General features: G+C 42.5%; 1 long non-coding RNA gene across 4 annotated transcripts in view; it reads left to right on the forward strand.

Annotated features, from left to right (window-relative positions):
* LOC138162445 (uncharacterized) overlaps positions 1-16858 on the forward strand; it is a 40047-nt gene that overhangs the window by 8198 nt on the left and 14991 nt on the right. For 2 of the 4 annotated variants that reach the window (XR_011168639.1, XR_011168640.1), the window contains one exon: positions 662-733. This is a non-coding gene — a long non-coding RNA (uncharacterized lncRNA). Of the gene's footprint in view, positions 1-661; positions 734-2662; positions 2763-16858 lie in introns of all 4 variants that reach the window. The other 2 variants (XR_011168637.1, XR_011168638.1) reach the window with 2 other exon arrangements.

Raw genomic sequence — 16858 nt, forward strand, 5'->3', positions numbered from 1 at the left:
GAAGGAAGGAAGGAAGGAAGGAAGGAAGGAAGGAAGGAAGGAAGGAAGGAAGGAAGAAGGAAGATAGAAACTTCCTTTCCCATAGCATGGATAGAAAACACATGGAGACCATAAATCTGAGGGACACAGAAAGAAGTCCTGGGATTGTCCAAAAACATACAAAAACAACTTTGTCAATCTTGTATGAGGCAGTCAGAACATAGCTTCTGGCTCCGTGTAGCATGTAGTTGCTGGCTTTAAGGGAATAAATGATGTAAATGTCTATTACCTAGCCTGTCTCCTTTAACCAACTTTCAGGTTCACAATATGGATCAGCATTTGGTGGGGAGAGTCCAAGTTGGCTACCAGAGAAACATCTTTTGTTTCTAACCATAGTGAAGATATTCTGTGACTTTTTTTTTTGCCTTTTTGGAGGGCAATTGGGGTTAAGTAACTTGCCCAAGGTCACACAGCTAGTTTTTTTTGCGTGTGTTAAATGTCTGAGACCAGATCCAAACTCAGGTCCTCCTGAGTGCGCTGCTGGCACTCTACTCACTGCATACATATTCTGTGACTTTTACTACAAAGAAAGGAAAGGCTTTTCAATGGACTTCTGAGCAAGATCTAGGCCTGCATGCAAAAGATTGAATAATTTTTTTTCTTTCTTCCTTGGCTGCATCAGAGTGAAGAGATAAGAACTGCTGAGAGTAGGGAAGGATGTTGGTAAATGTTTAACAACGGACTCTTCCAAAATGTATGTATGGCATGCAGTTTAATCCGCATTAACATTTTTTCATTACTTAAGTCTACACAATCTACAAACAATATTTGCTTTGTAACATTTGCTGATTTCCAAGATGTACATGTTCTCACTGAAGAGTTAATGATTGGCTCTGATAAGAGCTGCCTCCAGCACACCCCTGGGCTTAACTACAATTAGTGCAAAACATTCTAAGGCTTGTCACACAAAGGAAGGATATGGTGTTTTCCTTGGGTTCGAGGGAAGAATTCTAGTAAACCCTGGTTTCAAGCCTCAGAGCTGCCTTCCCCCATGCGAAGTGATGATCACATAGCTCTGATGTTGATTCAGTCTACACTGTGTCTGTGGATGAGCATTGGTGATAGACTTAATTACTCTTGTGACGTGGTGAGATCCAAAAGGACAACAGAGCAAGCTGCTAAAGGTCCAGTTACTGGAATACAGGCCAGTGTGTATAGGCAGCCCAGCCTAGTGAGGAGCAAAGCCCACTAATGACTGGCTTGGCCCAGTGTAGCAGTGAATGAAGGGATTCACTCATCTTCATCTAGGCAGCATTCAGGAGTAACTGGGGAAGAGGGCTGTGAATGCCTTGTGGCAACTAATGATTTAGTCGGAATCCACTCTCCCCAGTCAATTTTATTTTTTTGGTAGCAAATAACATCTTTGTTGTAGTAGTTGTTGTTATTGTTCAATCACTGTGTCCAACTCTTTGTGACCCCATTTGGGGTTTTCTTGGCAAAGATACCAGAGTGGGTATCTATATACCAAAGAGATCATAGAAAAGGTAAAAGCATCTACATGTACAAAAATATTTATAGCAGGCCTTTTCATGGTGGCAAAATGTTGGGAACTGTGAGAATGTTCATCAATTAGGGAATGGCTGAACAAGTTGTGGTATATGAATGTAATGGAATACTATTGTGCATTAAGAAGTGATGAGTGGTCAGATTTCAGAAAAACCTACAAAGACTTTTGCAAACTGATGCAAAGTGAAATGAGCAAAACCAGGAAAACATTGTAAACAATATCAGTAACACTATCTGATGATCAACTGTGAATGACTCAGCTATTCCAGGCAACACAATGACCCAAGACAAGTACAAAGGACTCATGATGGAACATGCTATTGTTGACCTTCATACAAAGTTTGGTTAAAGGAGACAAATAGTAATATAAAATTTACATTGTTTATTCGTTATTCCCTTAAGGCTAGCAGTACTTGTGCAAGGAGTGCAGGACTAAAGTCTTGACTGATGAACAGAAGAATCATAAGACTTTCTATACATTTCAGAACCATCCCAATTCAGGATGACCATGTCACAAAACAACTTTATGACTTTCATTTGTTACCATCTATATGTGGAAAAGAGTTCCTTGGTTGTAAATGCAAATTGGCAATGACCAGAGCAGGGTCTATTTACATTTTATGGTCTCAGGATGTCTGTTTTGCTCTCATGTGGAGTAAGTCCCAAGATAAGGAGAATCTCACCCCTGGTCTTTAAAGTTGCTAACACAGGGAAAGGCATTTTTAAATCAACCAAAGCAGTTTGTTTGATTAATTCAGACTTTGGCCAAAATATGATATTTAATGATTATTATATTATATTCACATACAGATAAGGAACTGATGGACTCAATGCTGATACAAGCATACTTTTTTCACTTGCTTTAGTTTTTTATTTTTTTATGCCTTTTGATCTGTTTCTTCTTTCATAACTGACTAATATGGGAAATATATTTTATGCAATTGCCCATACGTAACCTATATCAAATAGTCTGCCATTTTAGAAAGAGGGTAGGAGAGACATTTAGCTCAAAATTTTCTAAAACTGAATGCTAAAAATTGTCATATATAATTGGGGGGGGAAAGATAAAATACTATCTTAAAAAGATACTGGAGTGATTTGCCATTTCCTTCTCTAGCTCATTGTACAAATGAGGAAACTGAGGCAAACAGGATTAAGTGACTTGCCCAAGGTCACACAACTATTCATTGTCTGAGACCAGATTTGAACTCATGAAGGTGAGTCTTCCTAACTCAAAGTCCAGGGTTCTATCCACTGTGCCACTTACAGTTACTCAATTGAGTGAGGGGTATAGAATAATAAGATCCCCAGTGAATTTATTATTTGGTGATTATTTTTTAAAAATTGGCTTGGTAGGACAAAACTCCTTGAAAGGCCCTCCTCTAACAAGGTAACTCTAATGCACATGATAGGATCATGCAAGAAGATATCTTAACAGTCGGTTTTTAAAAAATTATCATTTGAAAAGCAATGTCACTGGCTCAGTATCTGGGAACAAAATGACCACATTGAAAATGATTGATATAAACCACAAATGACTACTTTGGAGGCATGTAGAGAAAATGCTTGTTCAGGTCCAGGTGGTGCAATATGGCCTCCACGGTTCTTTCCAACACTGGAATTCTGTGGTGAAGGGCCTAAAACAGGGGGCTGCTGCTCACCAAAGGCACTAACCAGTGCCAGGGAGGATGCATTCACTCTACATAGTCTAAATAAAGGGAACATAGTTTAATAGAGGGAGGTCCTTCAGATGGCGAAGTCTTCCAGGGTGTCTTGCTTGCACATTGATGTTAATGAAAAGCATACTAATGGGGGGCTTATAAGAGGCAATGCTAGAAATCCAAGTCCTTAGAGTTACCCAAGAATCTGAGAAGCAGTCAGAAACCTTCTAGGAACCCAATCTGCCAGTGTGAGCTCAGGTTGGGTAAGTAACCCCAGAGGATAAATAATGCTACCAAGGATTCACACCCATTAAATTTACTCCTGAATGTGCCTAGCATTTGTACCCATGGAGACAATAATAAAATTCATCCTCAGTGAGATCCATGGCTGCACAAACAATGGGCCCAACAATCTGCACAGGAAAAACCAAGTGAATGAATGAATGAGCATTTATTAAGTGTTTACTATTGACCAAGCACTAGCATACAAACACATAAAGCAATGACTGTCCTTGACCTCATTCTAATGGGGGAACCAACACGTAAAGAGGAGTAGTGGCCAGGAAGGAGCACTTTGGTCTGAAAAGTTACATGGATGGCGAGTGGGCCATAGGAAAGTGTATTGGCACAGCCCATCCAGGGACAATGGCAGAGTTGATTTAATCATGGTTTGTAGTTCAGGGTTTAAGAGCTGGAAGTGGATAGAGAGGGAAGTGGGAAGGTGTGATCACTCCAAGAAAGGTGGTTGGCAAGGAGGAGATGACCAGACAACATGGAATGAAGTGAATGAAAAATGAGTATTACCCAGCTTACAATATTTATTGCAGGGTAAGTAGGTGACACAATAGATAGTGGACTGAGCCAAGAGTCAGGAAGACTCATCTTCCTGAATTCAAATCTTACCTCAGACACTTACTAGCTGTGTGTCCCTGGATAAGACATTTAACCCTGTTTGCCGCAGTTTCCTCATTTGTAAAATGAGCTGGACAAGGAAACGGCAAAACACTCCAGTATCTCTACCAAGAAAACCCCAAAATGTGGTAATAAAAAGTCAGACTTGACTGAAACTATGCTTTACAAATAGCTGAGGAAAGAAGGAAAGAAAATGGTAAAGGAGAATGGGAAAGATATACCCAACTGAATGCAGAATTCCTGACAAAAGCAAGGAGAGATAAGAAAGTTTTCTCAAATAAACAATGCAAAGAAATAGAAGAAAACAACAGAATGGGAAAGATGAGATCTCTTCAAGAAAATTAGAGATATCAAGGGAACATTTCATGCAAAAATGGGTAGGATAAAAGATAAAAATGGTACAGACTTAAGAGAAGCAGAAGAAATTAAGAAGTGGTGGAGGCGGAGCCAAGATGGCAGAGTAAAAGCACAAACTTGGCATGACCTCCTGCTCCAATCACTTCCAATACATGTAAAAAAAATTACTCTAAACAAACTTTAGAGCTACAGAACCTACAAAGTGACAGAGAGAAACAAATCTCCTGCTGAGGGAAGTCCAGTGGGAGGAAAGGAAGGAACTATCGCACCGAGCTGGGAGCCAAGCACAGTCCCTCATAAGCCTGGTGCTGGCCCCAGGGTGGCCCTGACCAGCGGCAACCAGAGCAGACTTCAGGAGAGTGAATCACCAGCAGCTGTGGTAGTTTCTGGACTTCCCAACCCATAAACATCAAAGACAAATTAAAAGATCAGTGTGGAACTCTGTTGGAACAGGGGCGGATGGAAGAGTCTGGTTGGGCCCCTGCCCCTGGTGCAAGATGTGGTGGAGGAACAGCAGCACAGCCACCACGTGGCTGACTCAGGAGCTCCTGGCCTACAGATCTTAGGGGACCAAGAGACCGTTCAGAGAGTAATTACTTTTACTTTAACCTGCTTGGATCTGGATCTCAGTCTTGGGTGGTGGTCCTGGGGTGTGTGGCCAGAGAGCCAGAGTTTGTGGGGGCTGTAGAGAGGGTACCCTCCTAATAGCTCTGGCAGCTGTGAAAACCCCAGCAATTTGGGACAAAGTTCTCTCCTCTCTGGAAGCAGAGTTCTACCTTGGCAGAGAGCTCAAAAGTCAAGTAACTGACTGGCAATATGAGCAAGCAGAGGAAACACAAACAGACCATAGAATCCTTTTTTGGGGACAAACAGGATCAAAGTATGAAGTGGGAGGAAGACAACGAATGAAGTCAGAACTCCTGCATCAAAAGCTTCCAACAAAAATATGATCTGGTTACAGGTCATGGAGGAGCTCAAGGAGGATTTTGAAAATCAAGTAAGAGAAGTGGAGGAAAAATTTGGAAGAGAAATAAGAATGATGAAAGAAAATCATGAGTCAACAGCTTGCTAAAGGAGACCACAAAATACACTGAAGAAAATAACACCTTAAAAAATAGAATAACTAAAATGGCAAAAGAGGCCCAAAAAGCCAGTGAGGAGAAGAATGCCTTAAAAAGCCTAATTTGCCAGAATTTGAAATTCCTTTGCAAAAACTCACTGAAGAGAATAACTCCTTCAAAATTAGATTGGAGCAATTGGAAGCTAATTTATGAGAAACCAAGATACTATAAAATAGATCCAAACAAATGAAAAAATAGAAGGCAATGTAAAATATCTCATTGGAAAAACCACTGACTTGGAAAATAGATCCAGGAGAGATAATTTTAAAATTATTGGACTACTGGGGTGGCTAGGTGGCGTAGTGAGTGGAGCGCCGGCCCCAGAGTCAGGAGGACCAGAGTTTGGTTCTGGCCTCAGACAGTTAACACCCACACAAAAAAACCTAGCCATGTAACCTTGGGCAAGTTACTTAACCCCAATTGCCCTCCAAAAGGCAAAAAAAAAAATTATTGGACTACCTGAAAGCCATGATCAAAAGAAAGAGCCTAGACATCATCTTTCAAGAAATTCTCCAGGAGCAGACAGTCTTCATATTTACCTGGAGAGGCTTATACAAACTGATGCTGAGTGAGAAGAGTAGAACCAGGAGAAATTTGTACACAATTACAGACACAATGTATGTGTGATGACCAACTTGGATAAACTGGACTCTTCTCAGCAATGCAGTGATATGTCAATACCAAAAGACTCATGATGGAGAGAAATATGTGCATCCATAGAAAGAACTGAGTTTATATCCAGGTGGAAGCAAAATACCTGATCTTTTTCCTTCTCTTGTTTGGTTTTATGTCCTCTTTACCATTTTTCATTCCATCTGATACAATCCTTCTTTATAACCTGACTAATGTATAATGTGAAAGTATTTACAGATCCTATACTTGACTATATGCCACCATGGCTGGGGAGGGAAAAGAGAGGGACAAAATGTGAAACTCAAGGAATTGTGGAATTGAATCCTGTAAACTAAAAGGAAACAAACAAATTAATTTAAAAATTAAATTAAATTTTAAAAAAAGACAAGAAAAAAAAGAAATTCTCCAGGAAAATTGCTCTGATATTCCAGAACCAGAGGGCAAAATAGAAATGGAAATAATTCACCAATGACCTCTTGAAAAAGATCCCAAAAATAAAACTCCTCTTGAAAAAGATCCCAAAAAGAAAACTCCTCTTGAAAAAGATCTCAAAAAGAAAACTCCTAGGAATATTATAGCCAAATTCCAGAGTTCCCAGGTCAAAGAGAAAATACTGCAAGCAGTCAGGAAGAAACATTTGAGTATTGTGGAAACACAATCAGGATAACACAAGACCTAGCAGCCTCTACATTAAGGGATCAAAGGGCTTGGAATATGATATTCTGGAGGTCAAAGGAGCTAAGACTAAAACCAAGAATCAGCTACCCAGCAAAACTGAGTATAATACTACAGAGGAAAATAAGGTCATTCAATGAAATAGAGGATTTTCAAGCATTCTTGATGAAAAAACCAGAGCTGAAAAGAAATTTTGACTTTGAAATACAAGAAGCAAGAGAAGCATGAGAAGGTAAACAGGAAAAAGAAATCATAAGGAACTTATTAAAGTTTAACTATTTATATTCCAACATGGAAAAATGATAATTGTAACTCCTAAGGCTTTTCTCAGTATGAAGATAGTTGAAGGAAATATGTGTGTGTGTGTGTGTGTGTATACACACACACATACATACATATGTATGTATAGGAGGGTGTATGTATATATATATGTGTGTGTGTGTGTGTGAGGGTGTGCATATGTTTGTACATATATACATAGAAGGCAGAGGATGATGTGAATATGAAAGGATATCTAAAAAATAAAGTTAAGAGGTGAGAGAGGAATATATTGGGAGGAGGAAGGGAGAGATAGATTAGGGTAAATTATCTCATATAAAAGAGGCAAGTGAAAACTGTTATAATGGAGGGGAAGAGCAGGAAAGTGAAAGGGAATGGGACAACCTTATTCTCATTGAATTTGGCTTAAGGAGGGAATAACATACACACTCAATTGGGTATCTTACCCTACAGGAAAATAGGGGGCTAGGGGATAAGAGTTGGGATGATAGAAGGAGGGTAGATTAGGGGAGAGGGTAGTTAGAAGCAAAAATTTTTGAAAAGGGATAGGGTCAAAGGAGAAAATAGAATAAGTGGGGGGCAGAAAAGGATGGAGGGAAATATAGCTAGTCTTTCACAATATAACTACTATGGAAATGATTTGTGTATCTACACATATACAACTTATATTGAATTGCTTATCTTCCCAGTGGGGGTGAGTGAGGAGGGAAGAAGGGAAAAAATCTGGAACTCAAAGTTTTAAAAATATATATTTTTTAAAAATTGTTTTTACATGCAACTGGGAAATAAGATATACATACAGTGTGGTATAGAAATCCATCTTGCCCTACTAGAAAGTTAGGGGAGGGATGGGGTAGGATATAAGAGAGAACAGATTGGGAGAAGGGGTATTCAGTAGGCTTGCTATGTTGGGGTGGGCGTAGGGAAAAGACAGGGAGAAAAATTGTAACTCAAAATCTTGTGGAAAGGAATGCTGAAAACTAAATATAAATTAATAATTTAAAAAAAAAGAAATTAAGGAGTGGCAAGAAGAAACAGAAGGACTATACAAGAAAGATCTTAACATCCCTGATAACCATGATGGTACAGTTACTAATCTAGAACTAGACGTCCTGGAGAATGAAGTCAAGTGGGCCTTAGAAGAGCTAACAATAAGGATATTGTAGGTGATGGAATTCTAGCTGAGCTTCTGAAAATCTTAAAACGTGATGCTGTGAATGGGCTGCCCTCAAAATGCCGGCAAATTTGGAAAACTCACAGTGGATTAGATTGGAAAAGATCAGTTTACATCCCAATCCTAAAGAAGGGCAATGCCAAAGAATTTCCAAATTATTGGACAATTGCAGTCATTTCACAGGCCAGCAAGGTTCTGCTTAAGATTCTGCCATCCAGGCTTCAGCAATATGCCAACTAAAAATCACCAGAAGAGCAGGCTGGTTTTCCAAGAGGCAGAACTAGAGACCAAATTGCCAACATTTAGGGTTAGGGTTAGAGTTCCAGAAAAACATCTGCTTCTGCTTCATTGACTACACTAAAATCTTTAACTGTGTGGATCACAACAAAATGTGGCAAGTCCTCAAAGAGAAGGGAATACTAGACTATCTTACTTGTCTCCTGTATGTGGATCAAGAAGCAAGTTAGAAATGAACACAGAACAACTAATTAAATTTTTTTTAAGCAATCGGGGTTAAGTAACTTGCTCAAGGTTACACGGCCAGATGTTTCTGGGTGGGTGCTAAGTGTCTGAGCCCGGGATTTGATCTCCAGGTCTATCTCAACACTGGAGCCGGTGCTCTTACTCACTGTGCTACCTGGCCGCCCCTATGCTTTTACTTTTAAAGGGTAGGGCTGCCATTGTCAGGGCTGACCGGATGGAGGGAAGGGACCTCAGTGCATAAATAAAGGTTAGAGCTGATTGAGAGGAACTAGTGACTTTAGTGCATAGATAGTTTAGATGAGATTTGGGCCAGCCTGGAGACATGAAGAGATTAAGTAAGAACAAAGGAGTCACAAGGTGTTGCTTAGGCTGAGTGATAGGGGGAAGGGGCAGAGTTTGAGGCTGGGAAAGGGATTTCACAGATTACAATTTTACAATACAAATTGCAGTTCAGACTGCACAGACTGGTTTTACAAATTGGTTCCACATATTGACCTAGACCCCAGGTACCCCATCAGAAAGCACTGAGCCTAGAAGAGACAAACTTAGCAAGGAGGTTAAGCAGACTATGATTAGGAGTGGGACCAGGAAAGGGGCAAGTATAGGGAAAAGCCAGGACCACCATGAGGAAGAGGAGGAACCTGGTGCACTAAGGGTTTCATGAATTTCTTCCATCCAATTGGCCTTTTCCAGTATATTTTTGGTGTGGAGTTCTACCTGTTGAGAATTATTGATATCCATGCAGCAGGAGGTGTTAGCTAGGGCACACCCCACTAGAGGCCAGCAGATAATCTAAGGCTATGCCATTGTCCAGGATCACATTGGCCAGGGAATCCAGAGACTACTGGATTTCCCGAAGGCTAAATGCAGTCTTGGTTGCCAAGGCATGAGATATTTTGATCCCTTTTGAAGATACCAAAGAACATTGTCCCCCAAACCCCATTTAACTAGTTTTAAGGAGAAGTGCTGGGCTTAGTGATGTTATATCTATTTATAAATAGTCAGAGGAGGTGTGAGAAATCCCAGGGAGCACATCTCATAGTTCTTGTAAGGGGTCAGATACCTAGTAGCCAAGACAGCAGGTCTTGGGTCCTGCCAGGTGGTGGCATTGCGCTTGACCTCGTCCCCAGAATTCACACTCTCTGACCCACCCATCCCACAAAGAAAGGAATATCCTTGGGGAGCAGAAATAGGGCCCGTTTGTAGCAGGCCTTGAACATGGAGTCTCCATGGGCCAGTTAGATTGCTTGACAATGTTCCCCGCAAATGAGTCACCTGCAAGTGAAAGGTGCTGAGCCTAAAAGACACAAATCTAGCAAAAGGATTAAACAAACAAGGGCCAAAAAGGAGTAAGAGAAAATTGACCAGAAGTGGGGTGAGTATGGGCTAGTATAACCCATTACTCAGACTATTTCACTGTCCTTTATATTTTCCCATAGACAAGATATCAAAACAGCAAGATCTCTTCTGCTTTACAAATCATTACATTAATTTAGCAATAAATTTATCTTGCAAATGAAAGTTTTAATAGGCCTTTTAAAATCACACTAGAGATTTAAAATTTCTTCTAAAAGTATTTTCCCTTCTTTTAAAACAGTTCAAGATTCATAAAACTTTTAAAATGATCATAAGCAGTTTGCATAACTTTCTGCACATGTTCTAATCCTAGATAAGAATAATATTTCATTTTCCAGTAAGCTAACACAAAAGAGCGCAGATCTTTTACTGACTCCTTGCTCTGATCATAGAAACCTGCTATAGAAGGAAAAAATGGACCTGTGACATTCCAAATACGACAGGATAAAACATCCTTGATTCTGTTTAAATTCAGGTTAGTTACAGATATCCAACCATGAGGTACCCCATCACAACCTATAATGAACTGCTTATCTTCCCAGTAAGGGTGGGTGACAAGGGAGAAAGGGAATGAAACTGGAATTCAAAGTTTTAAAATCAAATGTTTAAATATATATATATATGTGTGTATATATGTATATATATATATATATATACTATTATTAATATTATCTTACATGTAACTGGGAAATAAGACATACAGGCACTGGGGCATAGAGATCCACTGTGCCCTACTGGAAAGTTGGAGGGAGTTTGGTAGACGGTATGGGAGAGAGCAGAGTGGAGGAGGGGATATTTTGGGGCGGTGGGTAGGGGAAAAACGGGGAGAAAATTTGTAACTCAAAATCTTGCAGAAATGAATGATGTAAACTAGAAGTTGATAAAGCATTTGATGAAAAAAAAAAGAAAAAAGATGTTGGTATCACTGAATTTAGCCGAAGGAGATAGCAGAAATTCTTGTCCCTGCCCATTGCTTGGCAGAGGCGAGGGCTTATGGGTGTGGAACACTGCATACCCTCAAGACCTTTTTTAATGTGTTGGGTGGTTTTGCTGAACTCTTTATGCCCCTCTTTTTATTGTTTGTTCTATGAGATGACTCTGGGACTAGGGGAAAGGAAGGGCAATATCAGGAAATGTAGGTGATGTAAAAAAACTGATATCAATGAACATTTATTTTAGGGGAAAAAAATCGTGACTCCAATTGAAGAGTTCCCAGGGTCAGAATAACTTTGACCTTGTAATAGTCTTTTCTCAAAGGGCCTTGGTTTCTTTCCCTGGAAAATTGGGATTTGGACAAGACAGTTCTTTCAGCTTAGTTGTTCAGTAGTTTCCAATTCTTTGTGACCCATTTGGGATTTTCTTGGCAGAGATACTGGAGGGATTTGCCATTTCCTTCTCCAGCTCATTTTTCAAATGAGGAAACTGAGGCAAACAGAGTTAAGTGACTTGCCCGAGGTCACACAACTAGTAAGTATCTGAGGTAATTTTGAACTCAGGAAAATGAGTTTTCCTGACTTTGGGCCTGCCTCTCTATAAACTATGGCGCCACCTAGTGGCCTTCCAACTTTAGTAATCAGAGGTTATTATTAACATTGTATCTATGGAACTGTCATCAGGCAGACAGCAGGGGTTTGGCGCCCCCTTGTGGCAATTTCTAAACCAAAAACAGCAGACAGCTGATATCTGTCCAGAAAATCCTAATCTACCCTAGGATCAATGGCTCTAGCTGATGGCAAAGCCTATGAGCTCTGGACAGAAGTACTCAGAGGACCTGAAAGGGACCTTCAGCATCCAGCCCCCTCATTTGAGGGAGAAGGAAGCCAAGGGCCAAAGAGAAGCAGTGATTTTCCTGGCCTCCTGACTCCCAAATCAATATTCTTTCCCATACACAGCTGTGCCCCTGACTCAAGGTGCATTTAAATTCTAGGCCCCCCAAGTCAGACTTTGCAAATAACGCACATTCCAGGTTGCCCTTTCCTGGACTTCTCAGGTCCAGGACCCTGGGCTCATAAGCTGCCTCATGCCTGGTCCCTGGTGTGCCTTCACACCCTGAGCCCCAGTTGGCTCAGCTGGAAAATGAAGGGGTTAGATTAGATGGTCTCTGAGGTCCCTGCCAGCTCTTGAATAACAACCCCGATATAAGAACCTGACAGCATCAAGGTTATTTACAAAACTGTAGAGATCCACGTGCTGCCCACATCTCCTTCTCTCCACCTTCCGCTTGGTCCTTCTTTTAGCCTAATTAAATCAGGCTCATAATTAACTCATTAGTCATGGTCCTGTGAGCCTACATCTGTCTTCTCCAAAGTTTCTTGGGCAGCAGTAACCCTGCAGTGCCCACATTTCCTCCCCCCAGCCCCTCCATCCTCCTTGTATACCCAGGCTATTGCAATAGCCCAGTGCTTGGACTCCCTGCCCCAAGTCTCTCCCCACATCAGTCCATCCTTCATGCAATTGCCAAAGTGATTTTCCTAAAGTTCTCCCTGTCACCCCCAGGATCAAATATAAAATCCTGCTTGGCTTTCAAAGTCCTTCTTAAGCAACACACACACACACACACACACACCCCATACACACACCACACAGACACTACACACACCCCAACACAACACACACATACACCCCACATACCCACATACAACACACACAGAGAACACACCACACATACCACACTCCCATACACACATATACTGCACACACTCCACACACATACCCCAAATACACACCACACACGCACCCCAACACCACACACACAGATGCCACATACCACACATCCATACACACACATACTGCACACACTCCACACACACCCCAAATACATACCACACAAACATATATACACACATACAATGCACACTACACACACCCCAACACAACACACACATACACCCCACATACCCACATACAACACACACAGAGTACACACATACCACATACCACACACACATACCACATACACCACACACCCATACACACATACTGCACACACTCCCTCCACACACATACCCCAAATGCACACCACACACGAACCCCATACCTCCCACACACACATATATACACACACATACAACATACACACACACATACACACACGCACACACACCCTTTTTCATTTTCCTACACTATCTTCCCTCTGTCCCCTGTCCCCCAGTCACACACACTCTTCCACTGCAGTGACCCAGGCTTCCTTGTTGACTCCCTGACTCCAGGCATTTTTCTGCAATCACAGAATGCTCCCCCTCCTTGTCTCCATTTCCTGGCTTCCTTCAAGTCCCACTAAAGTCCTACCTTCTCCAGGGGGCCTTCCCTGAGCCCTCCTAAATCTTAGGCCTTCCCTCTGTCGATTATTTCCAATGTGTCTTGCACATTTCCTGTCTGTGCATAATTATTTACATGGAGTCTCCCCCTCTAGACCATGAGCCCCTTAGGAGCACTTAGCACAGTTCTGGGTATGCAGTAGGTGCTTAATAAATGCACATTCCCCCCGGTTCTCACCATAATCCAGTCCAAAATAAAACACACTAAGGGCACTGGACAAGTGGGGGAAGAAAGTGCTGTGTGAGGCCTGAGGGGAGAGTCTGGGGAGCTGTTCTTACCATTGCTCTCACATGGTAGGCCCTTGGGAATACTTGTTGGCTTGGTAGCATCTGAGCAGGGCCCTGGAGCATGAACAAGACATAGATAGACTGGTAGAGAGGATGTTTAGCATGGAGATCAGACAGAAGGGCAGGAAAGGATAGGCCACAGACTCAGCTCAGTTCAGTAGGCATGGGGCCCCTACTATGTGCCAGGCACTGTGGGAAAACTAAGGCAAAGATGGAGCCATGCCCACCATCAAGGAGCTTACACACAACAGGGGCACAGAAAACAAGTATAAGAACAAAATAAGAGCAGACTTTGGGGGGGGGATCCTGGTTGGGGGGGGGTCTTGGAGGGGGCAGCCCTTGAGCCAACCCTTGGAGGGAGGCAGGGGCTCCAGCAGACGTGAGTCAGGCGAGCTCGGGGACAACCTTGGCAAAGGCTGGGAAGTCATGCATGGAGGACACTTGGCCCAAACATAAAGTATGTGGAGGGAGAGTAAAGCTGAAAGTCTGTAAAGATGGGCGGGAGCCCAGGCGAGAAGGGGTTTATATTTATCCTAGAGACCAGCTTCTTGAGCAGAGCAGTCACATCCTGGGACCCAAGCTTGGGGCATATCTGTGTTTAAAACGGCTGGTAAGCAATCAGGCTGGGAAATCAGGGTGGTGCCTGTTTGCAGAGGGCCCTGGAGGCCATGCAGGGGGATGAACTCTGTTCTGTAGGCAAGTGATCCAGCCAATCCCATGGACATTTGGTACATCTGCACTCCCTCAGCTCCTACATTCCACAGGTCTTGGGCTCCGGGGTTTATGGGATGAGTTGGGGATAAAGGGAGACAGAAAGCACAGCAGCCTACCTCCTCCTCACCTAACAGTTCAGATCTCTAAGCAAAAGCCACTGACCTAAAGTCTAAGGTTTAGAACCTGCAGCCCCGAAGTCACCTTGCCAACCTAGCAGAATGTAAGCTCCTTGAGGTCAGGTACTGCTTCATTTCACTTTGCCCGTGCCGCAAGTAAAGGAGACCTATAATTAATGTTTGTTTGTTGAATTAAATTCCCAGTGCCTGCCAATAGCCCAGGCAGAGATCCGGGGTCACTGTAGGTAGCTAAACAACATGGCAGGTGGCTGAGTGGCTTCCTCCTTTCTCATATGGTTCCAGGGAACCAAAATGGGCATGCCCAAGACTTGTAAAGTAGTTATCAAAGTGAGAGCCCTGGGCACAAATACCTGAAAGGGAAATAGATTATATATACCCATTCCTCGCAAGGAACTCCCAGCTCTCCGACCTACCCCAGGCGATAGAAGATCTCTGGTGCTATCTCGCCACCTAGTGGCCTTCTGGGGTACCAGGCTCCATCCTCTTCCTCCCTTGATCCTTCCAGAAAAGTGCAAACAAACCTTCCTCCTCTAATTCTGATGTTATCAGGCATGAGTTGGAGCCAGAAGGTATCAGAGAGCCAGAGGTATCATGAGAGCCAGAGCCGATTGTTAAATTTTCATCATAAGCATTTAACACCTCAGAAATCAGCAAACAACTCAAAGCAAGGTTTGAGTTATTTTGTTGACTGTCCAGACTTAAGAAAGCGATGGAGAAAATGGTGATGCAGACTAAATTTTAAAGTGTGTCATATTTATGTTACATTATTTCCCTGGAGAGCAGGTTGTTAAACATTTCCCAGCACACCCTTGGGCAGAGGACTGGGATCAGTTTGTTTTTCCCCCAAAGGCAGATTCCTCAGAAAAGTAAAAATAGTATAAAAGGGAATCTAGCTTGGCAAAGCCCAGGGATCTTGACCAGTTCACCACAGTCCAGATATCACTTGACTGGGTCCAATTCAAGTCAATTCCAAAAGGATTTATTGAGGGTCCACTATGTGCCAGATACAGTGCTGGGTCCTGGGGATACACACCAGAAAAAAAAAAAACAGTCCTTACCTTCAAAGAGTTTCCATTCTCTTGACCCACTGGCCCCATTCCTGTTTGGGCTATGAAGGATCATAGATTAGAGCTGGAGGAAATTTTAGGCCAACCCCCTTATTTCATAGATGAAAAAAAATGCTGAGAATTTCCCCAGGGTCACACAGATAGTATCTGAGTCAGGATTTGAACTCACATCCCAGCCCAATGATCTAGCTGCCTACAGAAGGAATCAGCTGGAGATGCAGAGGGTCAAACCTAGGGCCTTATGTGTGAGTAACTGTTTAACTGAACACAGTCCCTCACTACATTCACTTCTTAAAAGCTCTGGTTTCCTTCTAAACTCAACTCAAGTATGGTCTTTGGCAGACCTACGCTGGCCCCTCTGTGCCCATCCTCCAGGTAATGGTGCCTGCTGTAATACACCCCTCCCCCCGCCGGGTTAGCTTGTTATGCTTCAGCATGTGCTTTATGTGTACGTACATGTACATCTCCCCCTAGAGAATATGAGCTCTTGGTGGGGGAGGAGAGGACTGGAAGAGCCATTTCTGTCTTTGTATCCCCTGATCTAGCAATGTGCCCAACAAATAACACTGTTCAACCATCCTTCAGTTGTGTCCAACTCTTATGACCCCGTTTGGGGTTTTCTTGGCAAAAATGCTGGAGCAGTTTGCCATTTCCTTCTCCAGTTCATTTTATGGTGAGGAAACAGGCAAACAGGGTTAAGTGACTTGCCCAGGGTCACACAGCTAGTAAATGTCAGAGGCTGGATTTGAACTCATAAAGATGAGTCTTCCTGACTCCAGGCCACTATGGTGCCCCCTAGAGGCCTTTTTTTCTGACAGATAATAGGTACTTAATAAATGTTTGATAATTTGATTGCTATTCAAGTTCTAAGTCTGGAAATTAGGAGGCTGGGTGTGAAGAGAGGGAGGTGGGAGGGAGGACCCGCCCAAAGATGATTAATTTCTTTTCTTATTTTAAAACCCGCCTCTTGAAGTTCTTATTGAGTTCCTGCATCTGGTCTAAGGACAAATCCTATTTCTCAGCTTGCTGGCACATAAGAGCATAGTATTGGGGCGGCCAGGTAGCACAGTAAGAGCACCCTCCCCAGAGTCAGGATGACCTGGGATCGAATCTGGGCTCAGACACTTAGCACCCACCCA

This window comes from Petaurus breviceps, unplaced genomic scaffold (genome assembly GCF_028583685.1).
Source record: "Petaurus breviceps papuanus isolate PSGF00001 unplaced genomic scaffold, PetGlider_PUasm1.0 186, whole genome shotgun sequence".
In the NCBI taxonomy this organism is placed as follows: Eukaryota; Metazoa; Chordata; class Mammalia; order Diprotodontia; family Petauridae; genus Petaurus; species Petaurus breviceps.